The 13,882-nt window shown below is 35.4% G+C and overlaps 1 protein-coding gene across 12 annotated transcripts in view; it reads right to left on the bottom strand.

The window, feature by feature from the left end:
* The window catches only part of SOX5 (SRY-box transcription factor 5), a 1,020,679-nt gene that overhangs the window by 481,746 nt on the left and 525,051 nt on the right, over window positions 1–13,882 (bottom strand). For 2 of the 12 annotated variants that reach the window (XM_037846152.1, XM_037846157.1), the window contains exon 1: window positions 5,007–5,336. The exons of the other annotated variants lie outside the window; for them this stretch is intronic. The gene's annotated coding sequence lies outside the window, so the exon portion shown is untranslated. Of the gene's footprint in view, window positions 1–5,006; window positions 5,337–13,882 lie in introns of those variants that run through there. 12 annotated transcript variants of the gene reach the window in all.

The following is a 13,882-nucleotide window of genomic DNA, read 5'->3' as shown; positions in this document are numbered from 1 at the left end:
CCTCTCCTTAAAGGTACCCATCTGTCTTGGGTTACCCTCTTGCCTACGGCCTTTAGAGATTCTCGTATCCTCTACCTTTAATGCATTGTGTACCCTTGACCTAGTTATTGCATATTGGTGTGTTGGCAGGTGTGATTAAGCAGGCAAATAAATTGCACTGAGCATTCAAACTATTGCCATGTCAAACATGCTTTCAAGTGTTGAATTTATTTTCTATTCTATCTACTTTGGATTTGTTATGACAATTGTGTCTACATGACAAACTGGAAAACCTTTGAAACTCTTAGAATTATAGCAAAGTGAAATAATAAAAAAAAAAAATTACTCCAGGCACTAACTAACTAAATACCAGCTAAGATTTCTATGCTTTTCAATTCATGATGTCATTCATTAACATCACAACTTTCTGCAGAGTCAGAAAATTCTATTCTGAGGACCAGAATGCTTCTCACTGGCCCTCAGAAATTACCTATGTCTGCAGATAAGGAGATATAGTTAAATAAGTAGGTGGATGATACTTCCTGAAACAGTAGAAACCATTGTGATTTCAATTAATCTCTTGCGGAGCATTATGAGCAAGAATAAATCCAATTACCCAGGGAATTTACCTATAAGAAGTACAAGTAAAATACTTAATCTGGAGTGTCTGTAAAGAGAATTCTTTACTGTTAAAAGTAGCACAGTGGTATAAAAGAAGATGGAATGCCACTCTATGCTAAGTCTGATTCAGATCATGATTAGGAACAGACAAGCACTTTATAGTCCCTTGGCCTCTTGTGTTCAATGATGCTTCATTTGGGTTTGTAATCAGAGGACAACAGGTTTTATCAGTCAATAACATATTTTATAAACCCAGTCTATATTTAAGGATCCCCAGTTTAGGACTATCAATCCCAGACTTTAGAAAAGCATAATCATTTTGATAATCTGGGTAATTTTCATTTTCTCCATGGGGAAAAGGGAAACCTTTCCAACACTTTGACATTAGCAAAAAATCCTGTATTTTTGAAGAAGAGAAAGAATTCCATTCAGCTTCCAGAGAATGAGTGATGAGAAGGCACTGCATCCTTCGAAACTCCTTCTCTCTCATTTCTCTAACAGAATATCCTCAGCAACAAAAGCAGATTATTAAGTTTTAGAATGAAGCTACCTGTTCCTCTCCCTTCTCTCAATGCCTGCCCCCTCTCCCGCCTTCCAGCACATCTGGCAGCCATGTGTGCTGGTGCTAATGAAGACTTTCCTGAGTGAGCCACAATTAGTTCCGACTGCCGTGCAGCTTTCCTGGGCAGTACCAAAGTAAAAGACGGCAATGGGGGTGAGGGAGAACCAGTAACTCTTTCACTTCACAAAACTGAATTCTTCCCTGCCCATGGGACTCCCATCACCATCACTTTGGAGGAATTTTTCAGTTTTTTTTAAAGGTGTAAGCTAATGCTTCCAGAATTCCCTCCTTCCTTTTCTATAAGTCAGCATTTTGCCCAACTTGATTGAATGGGACAGGCAGGCAACAGTACTTTGGGGATCCTTTGAACAATAAGGAATTGTACAACAGATGCCATTTCCCCTTCTTGGCCCACGCATTATACTTACCTAACAATTTTATCTTCTTTAATAGATTAAATTTGAGTGTTTATGTTTGTGTTTTACTATTTGATAGATTAGAAGGAACTGCGGAAGCAAATACACTGTATACAATTAGGCTGTCTTGAAAACGCACACTTTTGTTTATTCTATTCCTCTCCTCCCCCCTTCTCAATCAAGCTACTAATAGAGCTGTTTTAAGTTTCAAGGAGGACCGTACTAACAGTGGGTCCCCACATGAAACAGAATGCTAAATCCCAGCGTCTCCTGACATGCAAGTCAGTCTCCCAACTCCTGTTTTGCATTTTTGTTTGAAATCAGGGTAGTTCTTTAATTTCTTTTTTTCTGTACCTAGAAAATTATGAGTGTTCAATAAATTCAATATGATGGCAAAAACAGCCTTTGTGAGAAGATTCTCAATCACTCTGAGAATAGAAAACATTTTTAGTAAATATTTTTAGCAACTTGTTCCCTGTACCTTATCCTAATGCCACCTACCTTTTCACTTCCTCAACTCTGGTCTTAACTCAGTAAATGTTAACCAACAGTAACAACCAAAATTTACATTGCACCTTATTGTACACTCTTATATACACAGTCCACAAATGGACACCTAAACTACTAAGTTTCAAGTAAATATTTACAAATAAAAATTCAAATTCAGAAACAAAAACTCGCCCCCTTAATGGATAATTTGAAACTATTACAATGTATAAGTCAAACCCAGTAGATACAAATACAAAGAAATATAGCAATAAAGAAACAACATAGAAGAATTTTTCTTCTTTTAATAAAAACCAAAACTAAATGATAACATATCCAGAAACGGTTATCATAATTAAAATACAAGAATCTGATTAAGTTAAAAAAATCACAGTCCTTCTACTCAGCTAGCCCTAACATGTAAATAATTTAATACAAGAAAAAAAAGCATCTCCTTTATCATATATAGTTTCATACTTGAAAATATTTCAACTTTTTGCAACTAAAATTTCTATAACTATTGACCAACCTTCCTGTCTTCCCCTCATTCATTACAAAATGTAAATGGTTTAACTGAACAGTTCCAAATTCCCAGACTTGAGAATGTTTTGCCCTGAGCTAGTCAGTTGCTTACTTCCATCTCTGGGTGGTTATCCTTCCAAATCGATCTATGTCCCTCTTGGAAGTGATCAATTAAAGGAAAAACAAAAACAAAAAAAAACACCTCTCTGCAGATCTTTTATCAACTGGTTTTTCATACCTGGAGAACTCAAACAAAAGGGGAAATAATACACACTCTCACACACACATCCCCCCCCAATACACACACAGATTTTGTTAAGGCTGTCACTCTAGTGATTAAAATATTGGTGATTCAACTGCATTTCAAAATGCCAATATAACTCTAAAATATAGGATAAATTAGTTAGCAACACAAATACTGCATTACAGATGACATGTTTTGCACTCTTACTTTTTAAAACTTTTATGAATAGGAAGTCGACTTTACTGTCAATTATGACAGCTAATGAGAACCCAGAGTGAGTCACTGCCCATTGCCTCCTGGGTCTGAAGGAAGGGGTAGTTCCACGTGTAAATAATAATCTATGTCATGAAGTATCCAACACTACACTTACTTAACTGTTTTTGGCATTCAAACTCTCAAACGCATCTACTGTACCTTGCAAAATAATTAAATACAGTGACAGTGCATAGGGTACATCTTCAAGGTAACTGCCTAGGATTTCTCTGGTGTGTCTCCTGAGACCTCAATCAGTCTAAAATTTTTATGTTCACTGATCTTCTTTATACAGGGGCATTATATTTTTACAGAGCTTAAAAAAAAGCTGTACAAATTGAATGCAAAGTGATTTGCACCCTTGTCTTAATTGACAAAATTTCCTCAGTCCCTGTGTTTCTAATGCTGGCTCTGCAACCTGATGCTGTTGTGGCAAATCAGACTACTTCTAAATGTGATTAAAATTCACTTTTATAGACTGTATAGCCAGTGATTTATAATATGATCACAGTCCTACTCTCAATATTTCTGGAAGGTGATGGAAGAAAAACGGAATAAAGTAATTAAGTTCACATATTGGATAACAACTTTGAAAGTTATTTTATATTGATAAACATATAAGAGGATCTCATTTCCTAATAAAGGATTTTTTGATTGTATGTACAGATGTTTAAATTAACAGACACATTCCATTCTTATCTCTCCTAAATTCAGCAGAATAACTGTAAGTCTTCACAAGGCATGTTATCAATATAAAAGCAATAAAAAAGTCACCCTCTTGTGAATTACTATTTACAGTATTTCACAAGAATGGCATTCACACCCTCCAAATGAACAAGGTTGTCTCTTTAAATTGAAGGACACTGCCAGCACTCCTCATCAGTTAGCATTAGTGATGGGGGGAGGGGAAGGGAGAAAATAACAAACCATTTTTCTATCATTTGAACTCTCTCTGACCCTTGCAAGCTATTCAAGTATGCACTTAAGACAATTCAAATAAATAACATATATACACATGCATAGAGCAGATATACAGATAGCAAAAGAGTGAATCCTGATAAAGTGGATAGATTAATACATAGAAGTTAACCATCTTGAAACCTGTGTCTTGGCATTGTCATTGATCGCACAAGAGGAATTATCCTTTGTAGGTAATAACATTTACTTTAATCAGTAATTCTGTGAATCAGATATAAATTGGCTGCAAACTAACTACAGTTAAAAGCCCTAAGCGAGTAAGGAAAAAGAGAGAGCTACCTTGTCCTTATACTGACTTAAAATGTTTCAATCTATGATCATAGTACAAATTGAGCAGGACCTGGGCAGGGGAGCAAAAAAGCTGCTAAATATAATCAAATGCTGTGAGTAGTGTACAGTGAAGTATATCATTCAAGTGATACTTAGCTCAAAAAAGTTCAAAGCTTCCTAGTCAAACTTAATTGTATTCCAAATGTTAAATATAAAATTGTATGAAAACATGTTACTTCTTATAAATGTGCACTTGTACCTATCTATAGATTCAAGAATTATTTATTCGTTTTTACTAAAATATTTCTTCAAAATAGAAGAAATTAACTGGTTTCCATCTAGTAATTTCTAACACCACGTCTCCACTTCAGTGGGGTTATTTCCTACAGCTTTAAATGTACTTTTAATGGTAGTATTACTGGAACTACTGCAGTATTTTTTTTTTTTTAACACAGAACACTGATAAAAGTAGAAACCCCAAATTGGCAACTAAATACATAAAGAATCACGCATGATGCTGTAATATTTTTAGTCTGCTTTCTAAAGCCACCCATTCCCCTTCCCCCCAAAACAGAAGAAACACGGATTTTAAATATGACAAAATTATTCTGTATATTTTCTTAACTTTTAGAGAGTTTTAATCACACAGTTTCTAGAAGCAAAAACAAAACCCTACCAAAATTAATGGAGGAAGAGATAAATGAGTCACCAAATAAAACTTTCCTTCAGCCAGAAACCATGTGGATGTGGAGATTTCTTCAGAGCAAAACATGTGCCTTGAGTCCCAGGAAGCTCTGTTAGTGGCAGGGACTTCTAATTCAGTGGTCCTGAATTTTCACCCCACCTAGGCTCTCCTGCTGCCTTCTAGGGGCAGTGACATTACCAACTCCAGAAAATAGGAGTCAAGAAACTGTTTTGCTTTGGTCTGTTGTGATTACCAGTGACCCAAAGAGCAGGATTTCACCACAATCCTGCAACATGTGACTCGCTTTGGAAGTTCCAGAGTCAGCTCCAAAAATCCTAAGGAGGGCTCTTCCTTTTGTGAAACAAGTTAATTACACAACCACATATTGCCACATTCCTGAGGTCTATTGACTTAAAGTGAACTTCAACCCATGCTTTGTTTTGTATTTTTTTTTTCAAAAGAGTAAAAAAAGAGATCCATGTAGAGTTGAAAATAATTTAAGTATTGGAAGACAAAAAGACAGGAGATGTTTTAATTCATTACCCATGCCTGGAAATTACATGCTTTAGATTTGAAGACCAATAAAAAATAACTCAACTTTGTAGTATTCTTTTTCTTCCCTTCTCTTTTCTTTTTTCTTCTCTTTTCTCCTTCTTGCTCCCCTCCTCCCTCCCTCTCTCTCTCCCTCCCTCCCTTTTTCCCTCTCTCTCTCTCTCTTATACTGTTCACTCTTGAGTAGTACATGGTAGAGAATGAATGAACATCAGTTTGCACAATATATCTGATCTTTTAAGCTATAAAACTTTCATTAATAACAATAACACATCAGTCCTCTTTACAGATACTTCTCACATCTAAGCTGCAAAACTCTCTATGATTTTTATCTGGAAATTTTATTTTACAATTACTATTATTCTCAGCATTTTCTCTGTTTTTTAAAGGCACTTATTCACTATATTTTTTTCTGATTCCTAGCTTCAAAATGAGAAAAATAACCGTTATTGCATAGGCTATACAATCGTAGTTTTATTAAGAAAGAGCCTTAAGAAGTTCTTCCCCTCACCCTACCCCTGACAGGATAAAATACCATTTTCTAATGGTAAACACCAAAGTCAAACCAGAAAATGTGAGCAATCCTGGAAACTGTGAATTTTCCCAACACATGTGAGTCACTTATATCCTCAGAAGTAATGAAGCCTCTCAAAAATACAGAGATTCAAAAGGAGATGATGGTTTGATGGTTTTTTCCTGTGTCTAAGTAAGACTGGCTATGACTAAATAATTTCTCAATTGCCAGACTAAAACAAGCTAAAACAAACAGCTTTAAAAACTTTAAAGTATATTGTATAGTGGTGACTATCCAAGTTCTCACTAAACTCAACATTAGATAGATAATACTGAGATGAGTTAGGTGTAAGGGCTCTTCTTAATTCATTGATTATAGAAACAAACAAACAAAACCTCGGCAACACTGTTGCAACCAGAAAAGTCAATTAAACATAATCTATTCTCACTTTTATATTAAATTGGATATGATTAAAGCTCAACTGGCTGCAAAAATACACTTATTGATGTAATAATGGGAGAATAATCTTAGCATTATCAGATCAATGAAAATTTTGACCAAATTCTATATTATATACATATGCATTTTCCCCTACCCCTTTGAGATCTCTCACATTTCTCCAAATGGCCATAAATACAAGTAGAATGATGTATTAAACACATTAAATTCAAGCACCAAACTTAACCAAGAAACAGCCATTCATTTAATCATGAAACTTGTATCAAATGCCTATTGTGTCCTATAAGAAGTGCATCAGTCCTGTAGGAAGCTGAACTATGCAAGTCACGATGGAAGTGGACACTTGTTTCCTAATCTTGCCAATCTTAATCTTATTATAGAAACTAGGTATACATATCAAATTTTAAAAAATTACTTAAAAATTTAATTCATGCCAATCTGAGCAGACAAGCCAGTCTCTTGCATTGCCCTTGCTAAATTATTTTAGCATTATTTTCTCAGGGAGATGCAACATAATTTTGGCACCACTTATGTATGAAACCTAGAATTGTGGTAAGTATAAGATCAGTGTTAATACAGAATCAGGGATTAATTTCGAGATAAATTCAAAGGACCAGCATGTAGAAACAAATTTAATTGTAAATTTTATTTCATTACCAGTTTGACTTAGAGGCAGTTAGACTTAGAAAAAGAAACAGAAGAAATTAGAATGCCCTAACTTTCTCAATACATGATCTTAGGCAAATTATTTAACATCCCTGAATCTTCACATTCTAAACTTTAAAACGGTTTGTGATGAAACTGCACCAAGTAAAAAAAAATCACAAATTTACCATATATAAATTCCTATTAAGTAGTTGGCAGATGGTAAAAACTAAGCACTTGTAGCGATATTGTTATTCCACTGTCATAAGACTCTATGTCCCTTGGTTGCTCATAATCTACCTGCATTTTCTCTGATAATTGAAGAAAAAATGTTTCATTACAAATATTAAATATTTGAGTTATATGTGTGCAATATTTATTTAAAATCCCTTTAGTTGTTTGGAATATGATTATGATTGTGAAAAATACTTTATAAGGAAACCCAAGCATTAAATTAAGTACAACCCTATATTAAAGATTCCCTTATCAGTAATCAAAATAAACTTGTATTTCTTAAACTAGAGAATCTGGACATCTAAGAAAACTGATGTAGCTGCAAAGGAACCAGCAAAACTAGAACTAAATTGCAAAAAATCAGTTTTGATGGTACTCATGAGATAGATAAGGGGCTTTGGTGGTTTGAAGCCTTGAACATCCTAAGAATCACTGAAAACTTGTTAACTGAATGATCATTGAAACATGCATACTTTCTGTCCTTCATATTGAACTTTCAGAACTTTTGTGAAGATGACCATACTGAAATTAGAAACTTCAAAACATGTTTAATAGCGATATTTTGTGTGAGAAAACTGTACACACACACACAAATTCTTGGGTACAGGAGGCATGGAGAGGGGTCAGTTTTGAGCTTAACAACTACTGGTCAGTTATGGGAAGGATTTTATGAAGATACTAATTAAACTATTTGGAGTTGCTCTGATTAAAGAATGCATATATTTAAAAATATAATAGTGGAGCTACAGATGTTAAAGTCCTTAAATCATTCATTTTATCTCCATATCAAATTTGAGTTCCTCTTGTAAATTTATAACTGCAAAAAAAAATTCATTTTATAGTTTCCCCATAATAGGAGCTTAATGGTGAAGGCAAAACATTGAAAGCTGCTTATATAAATTAAAACATAGGTGAAACATAAAACTGCTGCACATACTCACAAAATCTCATCAAGATGTGCAGGTAAAAACCAAGCAATACCATGAGATAATGTTTGCACCTGGCTCTGAAGACGTAATTAGTAATTCTTGAAAACACCACCCCAAAATTTCAGAATGTTCTTGTGATTAATGGCAAACTAATAAATCTGTGTAAAACTTGCTTTGTCCAATAGACTTGTTAATAATAATTTAAAACTGTTTAAAACTAAAATTTTAAGTGAAACTTTTTAAATTATAAATCTTCAAATATCATGAAGAAAGTTAGTGCAAAACTGGATACACACAGCATTTTTATTACAAAAATTAAAGGAATAAAGATATCTACTGTCTTAGTTTGCCAGGGCTGCTGTATAACAAAATACAGACTGGTTGACTTAAACAATAGGAAATTATTGTCTTGCAGTTTTGGAGGCTAGAAGTTCAAAATCAGGATGTTGACAGGATTATGCTTTCTCCGTAGTCTGAAGCATTCTGGTGGTAGCTTGGTGGCAATCCATAACTCAATCACTACCTCTGTCACAAAGCCACATGTCTCCATCTGTCTCCTACTCCTGATTGTATCTAAATTTCTTCTGCTTATAAGGTCTTCAGACACACTGGATTAAGGGCCATCTTCATTCAGTTTGGCTACACCTGAACCATTAATATCTTTAAAGATCCTACTTACAAATGGGCTCACATTCACAAACCACAAGTTAAGACTTGAACACTACTTTGTGGAGGTCATGATTCAATCCATAACATCCACCAATGCATTATCTAATATTTATCAAAGTTTAATTGCTATATCCCACCTATGAATTTAGTAGAGCAGAAATTGGGACAGATAACACAATGTTGGGGTATATAGAAATAAATGACATTGCTCCCCATCAGAACCTGAGTTGACCTTAGGTTCATATCGTGTGGCAAACTACCTAATGAAGAGATGAATTGACTCTGTGGACTTTGTGGTCCATATATTTCCTGTAGAAATGAAGTAATTGTTTTTGTTTAAAGGAAACATCCTGGATTAGATTAAGCAAAAGTCTCATTTTCTGTCAACAGAAAACAAAGCAAAGTAGTAAAAAGTTCAGCGAATATCAGAAAGAAAGATATCAGCACATACCAGGTATATTATAATTGCAAGTTTTGAGGGCATTGGGAAAACAAAATATCTGAATGTCTGAGTTAATTTTTTTTCTGTTCAAATATTTTATATTTTCTGTAAGCATAATACTGGAATACACTGCTAACCATATAGTAAATATAAATGCCTACTTTCAAAGTTCAAAGTCTATAAAAGGTATCTTTAATTCAGTATGACAGAGCTGGAGCAATCATCTCCACCATCCACATATGTCAGACCAGTTCCAGAGAATTTTTGTACCAAATTTCTCCAGAGGCTAAGGCAAGGATCCCCCCAAGTCCGGTATGGGTCAATTCTGTGTTTTAGTATTCTAACAATGAATGTGTTTCCTCATTCAGCCATACATTGCTCGAACAAAACCTTACCTGATCACATGATTTTTCTTCCCTGTAGATATGGAAAAATCTATGGAATTGGTTACAAAAATATAAATGTGAGCTATAGTTATCTCTAGATATTGGTTTGTCCTATTTTTTTTTTTTTTGGTCCCCTGGGCCTTTTCCGTTAGTAATAGTAACAAAATGATTTTAATTACAGAAGAGTAAAAGTAAAAAAGTCCATCACTTATGATCATTTTCCAGAGTTCAACCTTGTAACAAAGCACTTTATAGAGGTGGGGTAAGGATTAAATTAAATAACCCATGCTAAATACATAGAAGAAGGCCTAATATATAGTCAACATTCAAATATATTATATATTAATGTAATTATTGTTACTCTTTTAAAAGCTAACATAATTGTATTTAGAAGCATAATTTCCCTCTGATCAGTTCACCATCTGCATACTGTTTCATAAGATAAAAGTATGCATGTGCCAGGTACTATGAAAGATGCTAGAATGCAAAGATGAAGAATATAATACCTCACTCAGGAAGCTTAGTTTTGCAGGTAAGTATAGTATTACACTGTTGCATATCAGAGATAAATGTAATGTATTACATGGAACAAAAGAATTATGAACAGGATGCACTGCGTATCAAAATATTACTCCCATGCAGCCTAAGAGGGGCAAAGAGGATTACAGAAGGCTATAAATTAGGACTTTTATGCTAGTTAGAAATGATCTCACAAGGAGGCATGCTTTCTTCCAAAGTATGTAATATCCATTGTCATTATGGCACCTTTTCTAAGTGGGCATGGTCTGTGGGTATATAGTTTTAAAGAGTGTTTCCCATCTCCTTATGACAACTTCTAAATCTTTGATTCAAAAGGTTAAATGACATTTTATCCTACTGAGTTAAAAAAGATTCTGACCATCTCCAAATAGAAATTAGTATCAGTCTTTGAGAATTTTGATACTTCAGGAAGATTTCTGCACAATATATTCTATCTAAAACTTGACCTAAAACACATTCCTGTCAGCCAGGAGAATATTCTGTCACCCATCACAGTGCATACGAAGCAGTAAGTACTCAATAATGAGCAAATTTGTTGAAGGGACAAATGAATGGATGAATGAACACTTCATCCCTTACAATCTTGGAAGAGCTTTGGACAAAAGTGAAGTTCTTGGTATTGTTGACTGCTTTAGTTTTCCTGGCCCAGATTGTAAAGCCAGTGAATGTAGCATGTTCTCCCAATTTTTTATACTGACGTGAACATTCAGAAGTCTCATTGTGTTTCTGAACCAAACAGTGGATTTTAAAAGAATGTGAGCAGCACTTGCAAGCAATTGAGATTAGCAAAATGTTACATTAGTGGAGTATGGTCACGTTTTCAGCAAAACGTAGTAATTAAGGTATCGCCTACAGACTCCCACTGCTTGTTCAGATCAAGTTCCACACCTTACTAGCTGTGTGACTTTGGGTAAATTACTTCACCTCTAAGTGTCTCAAAATTCTCATTTATAAAATAAGAACCCTAGCAATGCCCAACTCATAAGACTGTTTTAAAGATTCAAGGAATTAAGACGTCAATTCTACCCAAACTCATCTATAGATTCAATACAATCCCAATCCACATTCCAACAACCTACTTTGCAGACTTGGAAAAGCTAGTTATCAAATTTTATTTGGAAAGGGAAGATGCCTTGAATTGCTTAAAACATTCTAAAAAAGAAAAATGAAGTGGGAGGACTTACACTCCCTGACTTTGAAGCCACAGTAGTCAAAACAGCGTGGTACTGGCACAAAGATAGATATATTGATCAATGGAATCGAATTGAGAATTCAGAGATAGACCCCCAGATCTACAGCCAACTGATCTTTCATAAGGCCCCCAAAGCCACTGAACTGGGACATAACAGTCTCTTCAACAAATGGGGCTGGGAGAGTTGGAAATCCATATCCAAAAGAATGAAAGAGGGCCCCTACCTCACACCCTACATAAAAATTAACTCAAAGTAGATCAAAGACCTCAATATAAGAGACAGCACCACAAAACTCCTAGAAGATAATGTAGGGAGACATCTTCAAGACCTTTTATTAGGAGGTCACTTCCTAGACCTTACATCCAAAGCACAAGCAAAAAAAGAAAAAAATAGGTAAATGGGAACTCCTCAAACTTAGATGTTTCTGTACCTCAAAGGAATTTGTCAAAAAGGTGAAGAGGCAGCCAACTCAATGGGAAAAAATTTTTGGAAACCATGTATCTGATAAAGACTGATACCTTGCATATATAAAGAAATCCTACAACTCAATGACAATAGTACACGCAGCCCAATTATAAAATGGGCAAAAGATATGAAGAGACAGTTCTCTGAAGGGGAAATACAAATGGCCAAGAAACACATGAAAAAATGTTCAGCTGCACTAGCTATTAGAGAGATGCAAATTAAGACCGCGATGAGATACCATCTCACACCAATTAGAATGGCTGCCATTAAACAAACAGGAAACTACAAATGCTGGAGAGGATGTGGAGAAATTGGAACTCTTATTCATTGTTGGTGGGACTGTATAATGAATGCTTCAGCCATTCTGGAAGACAGTCTGGCAGTTCCTTGGAAAACTAGATACAGAGTTACCTTTTGATCCAGCAATTGTACTTCTTGGTATATATCCAGAAGATCTGAAAGCAGTGATGCAAACACATATCTGCACGCCAATGTTTATAGTAGCATTATTCACAATTGCCAAGAGATGGAAACAACCTAAATGTCCTTCAAAACATGAGTGGATAAATAAAATGTGGTATATACACATGATGGAATACTATGCAGCAATAAGAAGGAACGATGTCATGAAACATATGACAACCTGAATGAACCTTGAAGACATAATGCTGAGCGAAATAAGCCAGGCACAAAAAGAGAAACACTATATGCTACCACTAAGGTGAACATTGCTGGGGGAGAATGAAGAGGTGTTGGGCTTCCCCACCTCAATGGTTGCTGATGTGCTCACAGACATTTGGGACTGGTGGTTTGATGGGCTGAGCCCTCAATCATGGGACTTGCTCTTGGGAAGAATGTTACTGCAAAGGAGAGGCTAGGCCTGCTTATAATTGTGCCCAAGTGTCTCCTCCTGAATGCCTCTTTGTTGCTCAGATGTGGCCCTGTCTCTCTAGCTAAGCCAACTTGGCAGGTGAAATCATTGCCCTCCCCCTATGTAGGATCTGACACCCAGGGGTGTAAATCCCCCTGGAAACATGGAATATATCTCGACCCGGCATCATGGGATGGAGAACATCTTCTTGACCAAAAGGGGGATGTGAAATGAAATAAGTTTCAGTGACTGAGAGATTCCAAAAGGAGCCGAGAGGTCACTCTGGTGGGCACTCTTACGCACAATATAGACAACCCTTTTTAGGTTCTAATGACTTGGAATAGCTAGCAGTAAATACCTGAAACTATCAAACTACAACCCAGAACCCTTGAATCTTGAAGACAATTGTATAACATAACAATGTAGCTTATGAGGGGTGACAATGTGATTGGGAAAGCCACATGGATCACACTCCCCTTTGTCCAGTGTATGGATGGATGAGTAGAAAAACAGGGGCAAAAAAAAAAAAGACAACCAGTGTTCTTTTTTATTTTAATTGTTCTTTTTCACTTTAACTTTTATTCTTATTACTTTTGTGTGTGTGGTAATGAAAATGTTCAAAAATTAATTTTGGTGATGAATGCACAACTATATAATGGTACTGTGAACAACTGATTGTATGCTTTGTATGACTGCATGGTATGTGAATATATCCCAATAAAAATGAATTATTAAAAATCAAAAAATAAATAAGAGGAATCCACAACTGTCGTCAGTCAGCCCTGTCACAATTCTTTCAGTTGGGCTTCTTTTCATCTCCACTTGTGTATGGACATACTGATATATACCTCAAAAATTCCCCAACTAGGAAGCAGAATGGTGCAGCTCACCTGGAAGGCAGTGTGGTGGTTCCACAGGAAGCTAAGTAAGGGGTTGCCATATGGTCCTGCAACCTGTTATTGGTTGTA

The sequence above is a fragment of the Choloepus didactylus genome, chromosome 8 (assembly GCF_015220235.1).
Source record: "Choloepus didactylus isolate mChoDid1 chromosome 8, mChoDid1.pri, whole genome shotgun sequence".
Taxonomy (NCBI): Eukaryota; Metazoa; Chordata; class Mammalia; order Pilosa; family Megalonychidae; genus Choloepus; species Choloepus didactylus.
Note: the sequence above shows the minus strand (reverse complement) of the source record. Positions and strands in the feature narration are given on the sequence as shown.